The sequence below is a fragment of the Bison bison genome, unplaced genomic scaffold (assembly GCF_000754665.1).
Source record: "Bison bison bison isolate TAMUID 2011002044 unplaced genomic scaffold, Bison_UMD1.0 scf7180017864491, whole genome shotgun sequence".
NCBI lineage: Eukaryota > Metazoa > Chordata > Mammalia > Artiodactyla > Bovidae > Bison > Bison bison.
In genome coordinates this window covers 22,127,226-22,129,235 of record NW_011495050.1, presented here as the reverse complement: position 1 = coordinate 22,129,235, position 2,010 = coordinate 22,127,226, and the positions used below count along the sequence as shown (strand labels likewise).

At 52.5% G+C, this 2,010-nt stretch overlaps 1 protein-coding gene across 7 annotated transcripts in view; it reads left to right on the top strand.

The window, feature by feature from the left end:
- The window catches only part of VPS13B (vacuolar protein sorting 13 homolog B (yeast)), an 805,833-nt gene that overhangs the window by 800,212 nt on the left and 3,611 nt on the right, over positions 1–2,010 (top strand). The window lies entirely within an intron of this gene.

The window sequence follows — 2,010 nt, the reverse complement described above, 5'->3', positions numbered from 1 at the left end:
TCGGTCGTTGTGGGGCCGGGGTGCAGGAGCTCTAGAGTGAGCGGGTCTGAACAAGCCGGGCCAGGACCAGGGCAGCGATTCCACAGAGCAGGCCTCCAGGTCTGAAGTCCACAGGGCAGGCCCGAGTCTGCGCGTGGCCTGGGAGTGCTGCAGCCAGTCCCTCCAGCAGGGACGAGAGAGAAAGGGCCACCCAGGAGCGAGGGGCGTCACGCGTGCAACAAGCACAAGCACCGCCTCCCTCAGCCCCAGCTCCTGAGAGCTCGGGGTCAAACTTTTGTCTCCAGCTCTCTCCCACCCCCTGCTCTGTCTTCCACGCGGCTCTGTGTCCCCTTCCCCGTAGGACATTTCCCACCCCCTGAGCGCTACACGCTACCTCCTGGGGACACTGCGTGGGCTCCGGGGGCAGGCTCCCTGGCCACACAACAGCTGGGAGGGGGGGTGCATTCTGGGAGTCGGGGGCCAGAGGTGATCGTGGGCTTCCTGCCGTCCAGACCAGGGTGAGCACATGCCCCCACTGGAACCCTGCTCTGCCCCTGCCTCTGCCTCCCTGCTGATGGCCTGATCCTTGGGGCCCCGAGAGCTGACCTCGGAAACGGACATCTTTTCCCACACAGCTAGACTGGGGTTGGATCAGAGTTTAAGTGGAACCTGCCTGTCCTAACATAGGGTCTGAGTAGCTCCCAGAAAGGACAGCCAACCTTGCCTCTGGCAGGTCCTGCCTGATTCCTTCTTTCATTATGTTCTTCCTGGTATGGGAGCCTGCGTCTCCCTCACACCACCGTTTGGGTAAAATTATCTGAGAAGATGGAAGGCAGCCAACCACAACAACTCTGAGATTCTCTAGTTTCTTGGATCATAATCAGTCAGGCTTTAAGCTGGGGCTTGGCACTAAGACTACATTGCTGGTTTGAGTTGATGACTTTCTGGGAATAAACAGAGGTCAGATGTCCAGCCTGACTTTATTAGATCTGCCAAAATCTTCTGATCCGGTTGACAATAAAGCAGCAATGATCTGGCTACAGGCCTTGGCAGGGGATAGTATCATTATCTTCAAGTCCCTGGTCCTTAACGAGAAGCTTCCAAAGCCCTGAGGAGTATCTGTGACCATCATTATTCTTCAGTTGGCTTGGGAAATATTTCAGATCTTAAACTATTGAGACTAGAGAATCAGCATTTGCTGTTAAACTGTCTTCAACTGTGATCCTTCTTTGGCTTTTCTGCTTGAGAAGAGTACTGTGGGGAATTGTAGCTGGAGGGGAACACACCTCAGCTTCCCTGGGGGTTACTGAGATGGCAGGTGGAGTCACCACCCGAGACGTTTTCCAGCCTGAGACCATGGGATCACTGACATTGTGGACACCATGCTCACCACTCGTTTCCCAAGGGTGCTCAGGATGAAGGGGTCAGGGTGAAGGGATGGCTGCAACAGAGGCAGGAAGAGATGACTGGGAGCAGGAACACTGCAGGGCAGCTTACACAGCAGCAGGAGGCACTGGGCAGACCAGCAGACTTGCAACCCTTCAGCCTCTAAATTCCACTTTCTCACCCTTTACCTCTAACCCCAACTCCTTATTAACAAACAAAAAATAACTGCCCCATTCATCCTGTGTTCAAACCTTCCCCCACTCACTCCAATGGAGACCCAGGCTGCAAAACAAAAATGCACAAAAAATATTTTTTGGAGACAGTAGATGCTTCCTTAATAATGCTCTGATCCAGTCTTTCCGAAATGGCAGTGGGGGTCACTCAGCAGTGCTGCCTGACGGTGCGTTTCCCTCAATGGCCACGCCCAACCTAAGCCTCGGGCAGAAACCTGGGCCGGGAAGCCTACCCACCGTCTTCCAGTGAAAACTAAAGAATAGTATTTTAAAATCTTTACATGAAATGGCTTTTCTGGGATTTTGCTCTAGATGCTAGCAAACATAGCTCCTTTGAATTTTGGAAGGAATTAATTTGTAGATGACATCATTCAGTATATTCAAATACGGCAGGGGTTTTTTTTTTTTTTTT